This window comes from Myotis daubentonii, chromosome 6 (genome assembly GCF_963259705.1).
Source record: "Myotis daubentonii chromosome 6, mMyoDau2.1, whole genome shotgun sequence".
In the NCBI taxonomy this organism is placed as follows: domain Eukaryota; kingdom Metazoa; phylum Chordata; class Mammalia; order Chiroptera; family Vespertilionidae; genus Myotis; species Myotis daubentonii.
In genome coordinates this window covers 92,977,497-92,992,682 of record NC_081845.1, presented here as the reverse complement: position 1 = coordinate 92,992,682, position 15,186 = coordinate 92,977,497, and the positions used below count along the sequence as shown (strand labels likewise).

The 15,186-nt window shown below is 42.0% G+C and overlaps 1 protein-coding gene and 1 pseudogene across 2 annotated transcripts in view; both read right to left on the bottom strand.

The window, feature by feature from the left end:
- Positions 1–14,689, bottom strand: part of FKBP5 (FKBP prolyl isomerase 5) — a 124,585-nt gene extending 109,896 nt beyond the window's left edge. The window contains exon 1 of one of the 2 annotated variants that reach the window (XM_059701864.1): positions 14,530–14,689. The gene's annotated coding sequence lies outside the window, so the exon portion shown is untranslated. Of the gene's footprint in view, positions 1–13,894; positions 14,032–14,529 lie in introns of those variants that run through there. The other variant, XM_059701865.1, reaches the window with a different exon arrangement.
- Positions 2,279–2,390, bottom strand: LOC132237868 (U2 spliceosomal RNA; annotated as a pseudogene).
- Positions 14,690–15,186: the final 497 nt, after the last annotated feature.

The following is a 15,186-nucleotide window of genomic DNA, read 5'->3' as shown; positions in this document are numbered from 1 at the left end:
AGAGAGAGGAAGGGAGGAAGAGGGAGAGAAACAACGATGTGCCTCCTGCACGTACTCCAACCAGGGATTGAACCCGAAAACTGGCTTTGTGCCCCGTGAATCAAACCCGCCATCTTCTAGTGCATGGGAAGATGATCCAACCAACTGAGCCACACCAGCCAGGGCTCATTCCCAAATTTTTAATGCTAATCTTACTGTCTTGTAAATCACTTTGTAAAAGAGCCATAACAGAAACAAAATGCCCACTTTGAGAATGCTGTTTATGTATGACACTACTACGTTTATAATTCACAAGTCTAAAAATGAAAGAAATAAACCCTTTCTTTTTAAAGCAGATTTTGGAGACTTGGTTATAAATGTTACTTTAAGAATAGTAATGCTCGTCCAAAAAATGTAATCATGGGCTTCTCACTAAGAAGAGTGAGTTATCACATTATTACTGGTGGTAAAATTACTTTTTATCTTGGTTTTTAATAACATTAGTAGAAAAATTATTGGTAGTACTATTATAATTCAGATGGTTGAGAATCACATGAGGATGACATTAAAAAAACAGCCTTTATTTAGCTCAGGAAGATACAGGCCTGCTTACTAATTAGTTGTGGATCTTGACCACCTGACTTTCCTACCTCTGGACCTCAAGGTCCTCATCTATAAACAAGAAGGCTGCACTAGAGGGTATTTCCCAACCTCCCTCTACCTGGCCCTTCCCACTTTATGGCTTTGGTGATTTAAGATCTAGACTGGGGTTTTCAAGGACAGAGAGGAAAACGGTAGTAGAAACAACCCACTAAACTGGAGGAAAAAAATGGACATGTTTACAAAAAGAAATGGACAAACTAGCCCTAGTCAGTTTGGCTCCTGGATAGAGCCTAGACTCCAGAGTTTGATTCGCAAAAGGGTAGTACTTCGGTTGCAGGCTCCTCCCCTGAACAGGCCCTGATCCGGCCCATGCAGGAGGCAATCAATTGATGTGTTTCTCTCACATCGATATTTCTCTCCATCTCTCCCTCTCTCTTGAACTCTCTCTAAAAATCAACTGGCAAATACCCTCGAATGAGGATTTAAAAAGTAAACAAACAAAAACATATATATTTTTAAAATATATTTTATTGATTTTTTACAGAGAGGAAGGGAGAGGGGATAGAGAGTTAGAAACATCGATGAGAGAGAAACATAGGTCAGCTGCCTCCTGCACACCTCCCACTGGGGATGTGCCCGCAACCAAGGCACATGCCCTTGACCGGAATCAAACCTGGGACCCTTCAGTCCGCAGGGCGATGCTCTATCCACTGAGCCAAACCGATCAGGGCCAAAAATATTTTTTTAAAGAAGAAAAAGAAATGCACAAATTAAAGAGGCATAACGTTCAGGAAAGATCATGAGCTTCACTGTCAAAATTAGTTTGAATAGGAATTTCAGTTATATTGAAGTTAGATGAGATATGCTAGAGATGCAGACTTAGAAATGTTATCTATAACACAGGAATACTTCACAAATCATCCAAGAAATCCTCCCAAGTTCCCTCAGTACATAGGGAAAGATGTCATACTCCCTGGCTTAATCATTCATAATTCTGCCCTGACACCATTACCTACTATTTTCCAACAGGTTATTCCCTCCAGCCAATTTTGCTTCATCATTTCAACAAATCAAGGATTATCTCCCCTTCATTATCACTCAATGTTCTATCTGAAATGCATTTTCCCTTCTCTCGCCTTATAATAATTTACCATACTCTAACCATGTTTGAGGCACATTCTAAGTCAGCGGTTCTCAACCTGCGGGTCGCGACCCCTTTAGCGGTCGAATGACCCTTTCACAGTGGTCGCCTAAGACCATCCTGCATATCAGATATTTACATTACGATTCATAACAGTAGCAACATTACAGTTATGAAGTAGCAACAAAAATAATTTTATGGTTGGGTCACAACATGAGGAACTGTATTTAAAGGGCCAGAAGGTTGAGAACCATTGTTCTAAGTGCTTGACATGTAAACACTTATTTAATTATCTCAATAATCCTAGGAGGGAGAGTAAATATATTGCTTATGATTACACGGTAGCAGAGCTAGGATTCCAACACAGCTAGTCTGGCTCCAAGGAACCTATCCTCTTAATTTGCCAGCTAGTCCTTCTAAGCTCAGGCCAATCAAGTTCTGTCACCTTCTTGAAGTTCTCATCTGCTTAGCAATTATTCCTGCCTCTTGAATCTTTAAGTAAACCACTCATGTGCCACTTACCATGGGACCTAGCCTGTTATTTATCTTTTGTGCATATGTTCTATCTTTCCTAAAAACAGGATTTTGTCTTATTTATTATGTAACACTATTAAACTGATAAGAACATATACTTCACTTGATCTTAGCCAAAAGGCCGAGAAGCGATATTATGTAACACTATTGAGAGCATAAAAGAACTTACCATCTGAACACTAACGTGCTTATTAATAAAACTATGATAGCATTTAATACTTATAGCTCGAAGATATATACCAGGTTCCAGGTTAAGTACTTTATATGTATTATCTCATTTAATCCTCACAACAACCCTGAGGTAGGAATTAACATTGCCCCCTCTCCAGTATTATAGAGGAGGAAAGTGGGGCTTAGAAAAGCTAAGTAGCTTGCCCAAATATTAGAGAGTGGTAGTGACAGTCTTACTAAGAGTCTATGCCAGCCGTGGGCAAACTACGGCCCACGGGCCGGATCCGGCCCATTTGAAATGAATAAAACTATTGAAAAAAAAAGACCGTACCCTTTTATGTAATGATGTTTATTTTGAATTTATATTAGTTCACACAAACACTCCATCCATGCTTTTGTTCCGGCCCTCCGGTCCAGTTTAAGAACCCATTGTGGCCCTCGAGTCAAAAAGTTTGCCCACCCCTGATCTATGCCATACTCTTAATCTCCAGCCTACCACAAAACACCTTGAAGAATCAGTCCCAACTTGCTCTTACTCTGCAGCACTATGCTGAACATTAAGGATTCAGAATTAGAGTTACAGCTGTTACTCTCAAGAAAATCACAATCCATTAAGACAGCGGTTCTCAACCTGTGGGTCGCGACCCCTTTGGTGGTCGAACGACCCTTTCACAGGGGTCGCCTAAGACCATCCTGCATATCAGATATTTACATTACGATTCATAACAGTAGCAACATTACAGTTATGAAGTAGCAACGAAAATAATTTTATGGCTGTGTCACAACATGAGGAACTGTATTTAAACGGCCAGAAGGTTGAGAACCACTGCATTAAGACTTCTAAACTGAATTTTTATATCACTGGCAGAGTCACCATTATCAAAACTTATATATATTTTAACTTTTAAGTGAAAAAGAAATCCAAAAATTCTTGGAAACTCTTCTGCACACTATTTCTTCTCTCTTCAGCTCTCCCACTTCATTGACCTTAAGATTCATCTCTCCAGTTTCTATATTAGAGTAGAAGGGTTCCGTTAATCCTAACAACCATTGCGATGTCTAACTTTAATTTAGTGATAGATCAGACTCAAGGGTCTACAGCAGGGATTCTCAACCTGTGGGTCACAACCCCTTTGGGGGTCGAACGACCCTTTCACAGGGGTCGCCTAAGACCATCGGAAAACACATATATAATTACATATTGTTTACAGTAGCAAGACTACAGTTATGAAGTAGCAACGAAAATAATTTTATGGTTGGGGGTCACCACAACATGAGGAACTGTATTAAAGGGTCGTGGCATTAGGAATGTTGAGAACCACTGGTCTAGAGGATGAATTCCATGCCCATATGAAATACGGGCAATGAAGGCCAGCTAGAAAAAAAAAACAATGGTAAGAAGCAGCAATGAAAAGAGGGATATGAAAGTCCTATTGTAAAGCAAAGACAATAAAATAAAAAAGTCTCACTCTACAATCTAATCAATTTTTTGAATGCTGACTCCTTTAATTACTTCTTTTCCTAAACTGTAGTGGAAACAACCAAAAAAATATGTACATAAAAAAGCCACTGAAAAACCATTAATTATGAACACTAGATGAGGGTTTTTTTCCCCTGAGAAAACACTCATTTTAGAATTTCAAAGCTACAAAAAGACCTTAAAATACTATCTAATCCAACCCACTCATTATACAATTAAAATAAGTCTCAGAAAGGTTAAATAACTTTAACTTGCTCAAGATCAAATGGGAACTTAGTAGCAACACTCCTGAATCTCTTCCCAATGTCTATTCCTACCACACTAGGCTTCCAAGAAATGGTGTATTTTTCTCTTCCCTTTTCCACTCTTAACCATTAAATTAATTTCTGCAGAAGCATCTCAGAATCCCCATATTATTCATAGTTCCTATTGGAGAAAATAATCAGATATTCTGGTTTATCTAAAACAGTAAGATAATTATCTTATTCCCAAAGTCAGTAATCTTAAATTGGGTCTTAATTCCTACCAGTAAGAAATGCAAACATTTCCCAGAAGAACAGAAAGATGAAAGATCTCCATAAACTGACCAAAAGTAAGCCAAGTACATACTGGTAAACTATAATCCCTCTGGGAAGGATTCAGGCCCCGAAGCCTGGAGGCTGGATGACTGCTAATGGAAGTACGATGGGTATTACTTATTTTCCCCTTTCTATTTTATATCCTCCCAACTAACCTCTGTCCCCTATCTTTCTGACATACTAGAGGCCCAGTGCACAAAATTCATGCACAGGTACGGTCCCTAGGCCTGGCCAGCGATCAAAGCGCGAGCATCTGGCATGAAAGGGCAGGTCCCAGCTGACCTCTAGGCCCTGGGCAGCACCTGGGCCCCGGGCACCCCCTCCGCCTGAGTCATCGGGCCCTGCCCGGCTCCCTCAGCGCCTGAGAGCTGGGCAGTGGCCCAGCCCCCTGCCGCCAGTCACCGTCTGCAGGATGATTGGCTGGGCCATTGGGCCCCGCTCGCACCCGCCTTGGCCTGGTGCCGCCCGCTCACCTGCTCCACCATCCCGCTGTGGTCCCGCTCTCGTCGGGGCCCATCGGGGCCAGCAGCACCTCCACTGCCACCTGCTGCCAGTGCTGTATTGCTGACGCCCACCATGTTCTGCGCCGCCCCCTCGTGGTCAGCGCACATCATAGAGAGCAGACGAAATCCCAGCCGAGGGGACAATTTGCATTTTAGGCTTTTATTATATAGGATGTCCATTCCAGGAGCCTGTAAAGAAAGGGGAAAGCCCCGGCCAGTGTGGCTTAGAAGGATCACGGGTTCAATTCTCAGTCAAGGGCATGTATCTTGGCTGCAAGTTCCCTCCCTGCTCTGGGTTGGGGCTTGTGCGGGAGGCAAGCAATCTGTGTGTCTCTCACACATCTATGTTTCTTTCTTTCTCTCCCCCTTTCTCCCTCCCTTCCACTCTCTCTCTCTGAAAAGCAATGGAAAAGAAATCCTTGGATGAGGATTAACAAAACAAATAAAAGAGCCGGGCCCGTGTGGCGCAATTGGTTGAGCATCGGCCCATGCACCAGGAGGTCACCAGTTCAATTCCCAGTGAGAGCACATGTCGGGGTTCTGGCTCAATCACCAATAGGAGGGATGCAGGAGGCAGATGATTGATGTTCCTCATCGACGTTTCTCTCTCTCTCCCTATCCCTTCTTCTCTCTGAAATCAGTAAAAACAAAACAAAAAAAAAACATATTTAAGAAGGGAAGGAGTAATAAAAGGGAAGGAGTATCATGTCACTTTCAGCAAAGGTGGCTTTTTGATGGGAACTATCTTGGCCAGGAAATAAGGGGACAAGGGATAGAAGAGTTTGAAGGTAAACCTACACACCAGTTCTTTTAGCCATGAAAACACTAGTAAGTCCTAAAAATGTGTTATATATTCTCAGTATTTCCCCCCACTGCAAAATACTTGCAGAAATACTGGGCTAGAAGGAACTCATCCTGGGTCATTTCTGTGGTCTATGAAGTCTGCTGCTTATATTCCTTGATAAACTGCCAGTCACCATTCACCAGATTATTTGAGCTGAGTGACTTGGAAATCAGCTACAATAGTACCCCTTTATCCACGGTCTCACTTTCTGCGGTTTCAGTTACCCCAGTAAATGGAAAGTTCCAGAAACAAACAATTCATAGGTTTTTAAACTGCACACCATCCGCTCCATCCCACCCAGGACATGAATCATCCCTTCCTCAAGCTTATCCACACTGTGCATGCTATCCACATGTTAGTAGCATGTGCATGTGTGTGTGTGTGGGGGGGGTGGTGATTGATGAGTCTCTCTTCACTGATGTTTCTGTCACTCCCTCTCTCTGAAATCAAAATAAATAAAATAAAAAACTAAAAGATACAAAGAGACATTTTAAAATTGGGGGGGGGGGGTGACTAGTGACTCACTGAGCTTAAGAAGTAAAGGAAGAGTAACAAATGACCAGTAAGAACAATGGAGTCGTTAACAGCTAAAGAGGAAAAGTCAGGAAGAGAAGGGGGGATTTGGCTGGGGGGGAGGGGTGTTGGGTGTGCAGCTGCTAGAGATGGTATTTAAGCATATTTAGTTTCAAGACATAGGTGAAAATCTGGTCCTCAAACTTTGAAGGCCTCAAGTTTAGACAGAAGATATAGATTTGAGACCTAACAAAAGCATGAGTTTTTAGAGAAAGAGAAGATAACAGAAAAACATTTAGACAACAGCATTTCTCAGAAACTACACTTTGGAGACAATCTAACTTTCCAAATGAATAGTACTTTATTCTATAGATATAGAATATTTGGACTAATTTATCCTAAATGAAAGCTAAAAAATCAATCTTTCTTTCCCAGGCTATGAATTGACAGAAAGTCATTAGGGGGTAAGAAAGGGCAAAAAGGCCCTGTCTGCCATTTCAGAGGAACATGAATTTATGAATACATTCATTTAATTGAAAAAAGTTAGTCCTTTTATCCATGTTGGCTGATGTTGGACATTGGACATTTTTCTCTTCAATTAACATATTCTTGTTGATAAAAATATATATAAGCCACATAAATGTATAATTTTGGTTAGTTAAAATAGATGTTTATCCCCAGCATCAATGATTAATTTGTTGAACCCTAATCAGTGTAGTGTGGCTCAGCTTGTTAAGTGCTGTCCAGTACATCAAAAGGTTATGGGTTGCATCCCTGGTCAGGGAGTATGCAGGGGGCAACCAATTGATATTCTCTCTCACCTCAAAGTTTCTCTCTCTCTCTCTCTCTCTCTCTCTCTTTCCCCCTTCCCCTCTCTCTAAAATCAATGAAAATATGTCCTCGGGTGAGGATTTTTTAAAATTTTAATTAATTAAAAACCATTATCAAACATCTCCCAATCTAGTAAGTAACAAGATAAATAACTTTCTTATGTAGATGCGAAAAGGGAAGAATTTAAATAAATGAACCAATATCCATAACTTATACCTAATCCTAAATTGTGGACACATATTTAAAATTATATGGTGGGGAGGTGAATTTTTTAAAATTATAGTCCAAACTATGATTTAAATAGGTGTAATTTAAATCAAATCACTCTATTGAGACTATGGAAGCAATAAGACTAATAGCAAATTCACTTAGAGTAATCAAGAACTGTTTATATGGTTTACAAGCACCAATCTTTCCTCCCTGTGATAAACAGCACCATCCCCAAATGACAACATTTGCTTACCTCCTCTCTGGTAAAAACTGTACACGTCTGTGCAAAAATCAGCACACTGTAGGTGTGCAACTCTTTTAACAAGAGTAATCACCACCTTCAACTCCCAGAAAACTATTGCTATCAGTCTCATTTGCTAGGTAACATGCACAGGACAACGTAAAGCAGGTTCCCTTGCTGGCGGTTCTGCCCTGGATCATTTTCAGTATCCTGTTTTTTTCTGACAGAAATATGCCATCATGAAACTTCAGAAAGAAGCATACATATATATGCAAAGAGAAAAGACTGACTGATTCTCTTTTTCCACATTAATTCTAAATAGAGGTATTTCACATTTGCAGAGATCATTCTCCTTCAACAAACTTTTGTAGCTTTTTTCCTACGTAAAATTTATACGGTAAGATGCAGATCTTAAGTACACAGTTCAGTAAGTTTGAACAAATGTATACACCAACAATTCCTGGTGCTAATCTTACAATTTTCTGTAAGTTAAAAATTATATGGAAATAAAGTTACCAAAAGGGTACACTTGAATTACCATCACCCAAAAAAGCTATAGAGTATTTCCATATCCCTAGAAAGCTCCCTTTTTGCCCTTTTCCAGAAACCACTGACCTGATTTCTATCACCATATGTAAGTCTTACCTCTTCTTGTATTTTTTATAAATAGCATCATTTGGTACATTCGTATGTCTGGCCCCCCTTGCTCTGCATACTATTACTGAGATTCATATATAATGTTGTGTTCATTCCTGTTATGAAAAAGCTGCTATGAACATTTTGGATCAGTTTTTTGGACATGTACTTTATTTCTCTTGGTGCGGGATTTCATTTAAGAAGGGGGGGCCGGCCGGTGTGGATCAGTGGTTGAGCGTTGACCTATGAACCAGGAGATCACGGTTTGATTCCTAGTCAGGGCACATGCCCGTGTTGTGGGCTCGATCCCCAGTTTGGGTCAAGCAGGAGGCAGCCAATCAATTATTCTCTATCACTGATGTTTTTATCTCTCTCACTCCCTCTCCCTTCCTCCCTGAAATCAATAAAAAATGTATTATTATTTTTTTTTAATGGGGAGGTTGCCCTGGCCGGTTTGGCTCAGTAGTTAAGAGTAGCAGCCCACAGACGGACAAAAGGGATGCAGGCTCCATTCCCAGTCATGGGCACGTACCTCAGTGGTAGGTTTGATCATGGCCCATCTCTCACATCGATGTCTCTCTGTCTCTCTCTGTCTCTCCCCCACCTCTCCTCCCTCGCTTCCACTCTAAAATTCAATGAAAAAAATATCCTGGGGTGAGGACTTAAAAAGGGGGGAAGGTTTCACATATAAATTATCCTGGGAAGTCATATAGTATAGATAAATGGATTGATTTATATAGTAAATATAGTTACATAAATAAAATGCAAAAAAATAGAAATTTTACCTACCTACCTATGTGTGTATCTATCTACCTGTATGTGTGTAGATATAGATGACCCTTGAACAACACAGGTGGGAACTATGCTGGTCCACTGACATGTGATTTTTTTTTCAATAAGTACAGTACATGTATTTACTCTTCCTTCTGATTTTCTCTAGCTTACTCTATTACAGAACACAGTATATAATACAAACCATAGAAAATGTTAATAAACTGTTTATGTTATCAGTAAGGCAAAGACAAGCTATGAGTACAGTTGACTCTCCATAAAGCAGATTACTAACCAGATTGAAGATACCGTTTTGGCCCGGCCAGTGTGGCTCAATGGTTGAGCATCGACCTATGAACCAGGTGGTCACGGTTTGTGGGGGTGGCAGGCTCGATCCCCAGTGGGGGGACATGGAGGTAGCTGATGAATGATTCTCTCTCATAAGCGATGTTTCTATTTCTCTCTTCCCCCTCTCCTTTTCTCTCTAAAATCAATAAAAGTTGGTGTGTATTTTTTTAAGAAAGTATCTTTTTGGGTTGCAATTGATTAAATCCATGGATATGAAGGGCTGACTATAGTTAAGTTTTGGAGGAGTCAAAAGATATACTTGGGTTTTCAGCTTGGGGAGCGGGGGGGTCAACACCCCTACCTTGCCTTGTTCAAGGGTCAACTGCACACACACCCATATATATATGTGTATATAAATGAATAGATTCTAAGAAGTCCATCCAGGACCAACAAAGATACATTAAAATAATTTATAAAGTTCATAGTGAAAATCTAAGATGGGAAAGATGACCATCTCAATTTTTCTTAATAAGTATTATGTATTGACTTAAGAGTAAGTCAAAAGAAATGAATTTCTCTCCATGTAAACTACCCTGTTTTGCTTCAATGAAATAACCTTCTTCTCATAACAAATCTCCTTCCCAAACTAGAATTTCAAAACATTAAATGTTATCATCCATCATGTAATAATTTTTAAGGTAGAGGCAAAACCTAAAATAAATTAAGATTAGAAGATTTTATTTTGTCTTGCCTTTTTAAAAAGTTAAACATGGAAATAATTCCATCAGTTAATATTTAACATGAGTAAAGACTATTTTATCCTCATTCAAATTATATTTTCTCCATTCCTGAAAGTAATTCACTGCAGCCTTAAGTCTGTGATAGAGACATTTTGACTTTCAAATTCCACTGTATAATTTTTAGCTGACAGAAAAAGGAGGTTCTTAATTTCCAGAGGCAGGAAAGAAACATATGCACAAATCTTATTTCTGAAGATATCAAACTGAAATTTCCAACCCTGCTTCTGACAATCATATGTTCATTTTCAAGGCTCTAGAGTGGCTCCTCATTTAACATCATCTATAAATGCCACGATGGAGGCAGAATATTACAAATGGTTCTAGAATTAACCACTGCCTGCCCCCCCCACCCCCGCTACAAAAGGGAAAAGAACCTTCTTCTAGTCTTTGATATTTCTTCATCTTTATTCCTCCTTCCAAAATATGAGCAATTTCAAGAACAAACAATTTAAATGTACTACATTTTTTATCTTAAAAAAACATTTTTGGTATTTGGATGTTCCTTAACTTTCACAGATGTGTAACTGTTTACTTAAAAACCCATTATTTCACTCTGAAAATACATCATTTTCATTTTTCTAATAACTGTACCTCTTTCTGAAAGAAAACAACCTTGATTAACTATTACATAAATGATAGCAGCTCCAAACAGCTACAATTCCCAACTTACTTTCAATATCTTTTGTCTAATTGTTTGAGAACTAAAATAAAATTTTATTCTTATTTTTAAAGTGGGTTTTTTTTCCCCAGACCAAGGGTAGAAAACAGGTATAACAAATGTGGGAGTATAACAGGTTTACTCCCTCTGGTGATTCTTCTCTCTCATTAACCAGACGTTTTCCAGAAGACTAGAATTAAATACTAAATAAAGCATAAAATGAACTTGTCCCTTTGGAGGGCTATGGTCTTACATGTTTAAATTTCAGCAGAGTGTAGGTCAATTCTCATCATAACAAACTGTAAGGTACAAATTATTGTCAGTTCTTGAATTTCAGTGTTTCAGAGACTGCTACAATATCCTTAGTAACCTGTGAGCTACAGAGATTAAGGTGACAAGGTTACATAAGGTCCTACTATAAAGTATCCTCACGTGTCTCACTGGCAGAAGTCTCTTTTATACAATAAACGAGCATCTTCTTGGCAAATTAAAGCACACTTCAGTGGCTATTGTTTTTAAATCAATAGTTATGTGATTTATATACCAATGTCCACCCAGTTTCTGATGAGTGTAAATTTAATTTTCTTTACACTTTGGGAGATTAATGTCAGAAATTAAAAATGCACTATAGAAAACGCAGAAATGTAAAATAATGAAAAAACAAAATCTAATTACTAATCAGCTAGGTTAGAAAGCTCAAATAGTTTAAAAATTATAGCATTAAATAATTATAGAATTTAGTATGCAAAAATATGTATAATACAGATTCTTCTTTAGGAATTGTGATGATTATACAGGGTGGGGCAAAAGTAGCTTTACAGTTGTTCATATGGAAAATAATACAATATATTAAAGGCCTATAGTGGCTATTCCTAACGCCAGGTATATTATGCATAAGGCAGATTAATGTCTAACAGTGTCATTTGAATTAGCCTTGAATTTAGCTATTTTAACATGTCCTTATTTTTTTGTCGTTTTATTCATTTAAAATTATTTGCCCACTCCCCAAACTCAAAAGAAGCTACACCTGAAGGTACATGACTTAGAAACACTCCCAATATTTACTGTGTAGATGTGAGAATTCATAAACTTATGCTTAATTTTGAAACTGAAATGTGGTTGATAATTTTATGATACGGTCTACCACAAGTTAAAATGGACAAAAATCAGTAATTAAAATACCTAAAAACTGAAAATGAGCTTTTAATTATAAAAGGCACTTTTATAAAGTTCCTAAAGTATAATTTTGTGTAAATAAAACTATAACTTTAATTTATATGTGGCATAAACACCATCATAGAATAAAGATTGTAAAATTTCTAATTACGCATAGTAGTTAAACTAATATATTCCCTAATCATATGTGATTCCTTACTACTTTATATTGAAAATAAAACACTACCTAAAGAGGACCCACTGTTCAATCAAAAAGCCAACCCAGCCTTTAATAATAACTTCTTCTACAGCTATAGAAAAGGATGTCCTTTCTTCTCTAGTCTGATTCCTCTTAAGCTAAGAAACCTTTTAAGGAACGAAAAATAAACCAAGATATGTAGTCTTTTCCAATCCAAGGATAAACAGAAATTTTAAGATTTAATTAGTCATCTAATCCAGTATTTTTTAAGTTCTTCGGGTTGAACTGGTTAAAATTATGTTTTACAAAAGACATTCACCCCAAATTCCCCAAAAGAAAAAAATTATTCGGAAACATACTTGTTTTGTTAAATGTTGGAAAGACAAAAAACCGCATAACATGTAAGCCTGTTCTAGAAAAATAAAACATTGCACAAAGACCAATTTTGATTATTTTTTTAAAATCCCAAATAGTCACAACTAGCCTGTTGGTTAGAGTTCAGCTTTAAAGAGTGTTACTAATTAGCTAAGTAAAATTACCATTCAACGAGACACTAATAAGGTAACATAATTAAATAAAAATTATAACTTTGTTCTTAAGAAGTTAAACTTACATCTCTTAAGTATAAATCATATCCAACAGAGACATAAAACAAGGCACATTAGAAACAAATGAGTAAACTAAATCATGTTTCTCATAAATGAATGTTAATTCTTCTCATTTAAAATATGTATTTTAAAAATAATCCTTATACATTATTTTTTAAATGTATTTTTTCTGTAGATGTCCTAAATTGGGTAGGGCCATCATTGTAGATTGTTAAATGGAGGTCAGTTGGAAAGAGACAAACAGAAAACGCCAAGTGGAGGTATGCGAAATAAAAATGTCCCGTAAGAATGATTTTTAAGTCTATCTTGAATTTTTATTTAAACAGCAAAAGAAAAACCTACCATAATTCTCCAAAGTAAAAAACCCTGGGGGGGGGGGGGGACCGGGGGGGCGGTGGGAGAGAGGGCAGCAGAACTCCATAGAATTAAAAACACTAACCAAAACATCGCCTTCACTTTTCCCCCCGTACACAATGTAACAAAGTGAGAAGACAATAAAACCAAACACTCCCGTCTGCCCTCAGCGAGGCCAAGAAAGCTCCCATTCACCAGTACGCCTGACTCCGCTGGAAAACGTGCTCCTGAAAAGTCAATCCAAAGCCCCGAGCTCGCACAGCTCCACGCAGCGTTTACTGAATGGCGGCCAGGCGGGCACACGCTGTCCCGAGCCGCGGCGAAGGGCATCTGCGGCGCGGCGCGGCGCCCTCCACGTGCCCCTCGTACCTGCCTGCGCTTCCGCCACCTGTGCAGAAACTGGTTTTTTTAAATGAGGCTAAAATGTTCCTCCAGGCTCGTCAAGCGAAAGAGGTCAATCTACACGCCGCCGCCGCTATTTTTCTTCTTTTATTTATTTTTTGCAATAATCCACACTGGGTTCGTCCCCTGCCCTAGCGCCAGCACCGCCTTTTGAAACAGCAGCCGGTCAGGGGGAAGGCGTGATAACGTCCCGGGAGCGGCAGGAACGGGGAGCCCTACAACTACTTTGAACGGGCTTTCGGGGGGCCCCGGGATCATCGCCGGTGAGGACGGGCGCCGCACCGGCACCTCCGGGAGCGCCCGACAGCGGGATGCGCTCCCCGCCATGCGTCCCGGGGCGGCAGGTGAGGCGGGGAGCGCGCACCCGCACCCACCGCCCCGGAGCGCAAACCTACCGCGAGGAGCGCAGAGCCGGCCGCTCCGCCCTCCACCGGCCCCGCCGGACGAGCGAGGCTCCATCGCGCCCTCGGCGTCCCGGCGCACGGCTCTCCCCGGTGGACTGGTCCCGCCGCCCGGGCCCCGTCAGGCGAAGTTTCTCTCCCGCCCGCGGCGGCTGCTGCTCACGCGCCGGGTCCCGCCGCCGGCTCCGGGCGGCCGCGGTCACGAGCGCCGGGCCTCGGGCGAGTCGGGACCGCCGACGGGAGCGGAGCCGGGACCTGTCAACCCGGGCGGGAAACAAAAGCCGGTGAGGACGAGCGGGCGCGACCGGCCTCGCCTCCGCGAGAGGGAGCGCGGCGGGACGGGGAGCGGCTCCCGCGGCCGCCCGGCTCCACGCCTCCGGGAGGGAGCCCCGGCCCCGCGGCCGGGCGGGCGCAGAGGGGCCCCGCAATGGGGCTGGGGCCTCCGCCGCGCTGGCCGCGAGGCTCCCCCGGCCCCGCTCGCTCGGACGCGCCGCCCCCCGCTTGGGGAGCCGCGTGAGGCGTGAGGGGGCGGGGAGGTGGCGCGGCAGCGGCTGGACCGCGAAGGAGGGGATTCGGCTCCCGGGGCGCCGCGGCCGCCCGCCCGATCCCTGCGGCCACGGAGCCGATACCTGTCGCTGCTGTAGTTCGTCGGCCCCGTCTCTTTCCGCCTCACCCGCGCGCCGTTTGCCCTCAGCCCGCCCAGCAGGCTGCCCGCGCGCCGGACGCCGCCGCCCAAGACTGGCAGCGCCCGCGAACCGGCCCGAATCCCCCGGGCAGCGCCCGGCGCCGTCCCGCCCCTGCCGTTCGCAGGACCCGCCTTCCATTGGGCCCCGGAGCTGTCAGTCCGCCCCCAAAAGGCGCGCGGGCTCTGGTTCTGCTTGTCTGGATTGGTGGCTGCGAGCCGTTCATGCAGATGAGGCCCCGCCCCTGTCCATTTGCACCTCCGCCTTAGGGTAACCTCCGCCCCTTCACGGCAGCCCACGTGTCTGACCCTAGCCCTTTGTGGGGCTGGAGGGAAGGGATGGAGGAAACTGACCGCCCACCACCACCCTACACGCGCGCATATACACCACATACACACTCACTACACACACACACACCACACACACACACTACACACACTACACACACACACAACTACACACACCACACCACACAAACTACACACACACACCTACACACACACACACCACACACACAACTACACACACCACACACACAACTACACACACCACACACACAACTATACACACCACACACACACACAACTACACACACACACCACA